This window comes from Equus quagga, chromosome 21 (assembly GCF_021613505.1).
Source record: "Equus quagga isolate Etosha38 chromosome 21, UCLA_HA_Equagga_1.0, whole genome shotgun sequence".
In the NCBI taxonomy this organism is placed as follows: Eukaryota; Metazoa; Chordata; class Mammalia; order Perissodactyla; family Equidae; genus Equus; species Equus quagga.
In genome coordinates, this window is record NC_060287.1 from 34,354,513 (window position 1) to 34,354,863 (window position 351).

Sequence of the window (351 nt, forward strand, 5' to 3'; positions counted from 1 at the left end):
CACACCACACACACACATACACCACACAAAGACACACCACACAGACAGATACCACACACACCACACCACATCACACAACACAACACACACACCACACATACCACACTGCATACATATATACCCCCCCAAACACACCACACACACAGACACACATAGACACACCACACAGACACACACAACACTCAGACACTGCACACACACCATACCACACGACACAATACAACACACACCACAGCCTCCCTCTCTCTCCCCCACCCCACCGGGTGTCATCCCGCTTGAATGAGAGGAGCCTCTAAGGCTTCCCCGGAAAAGAAGGGACTGGAAAACACGGAGGCCACGCTCCCCCAGGGA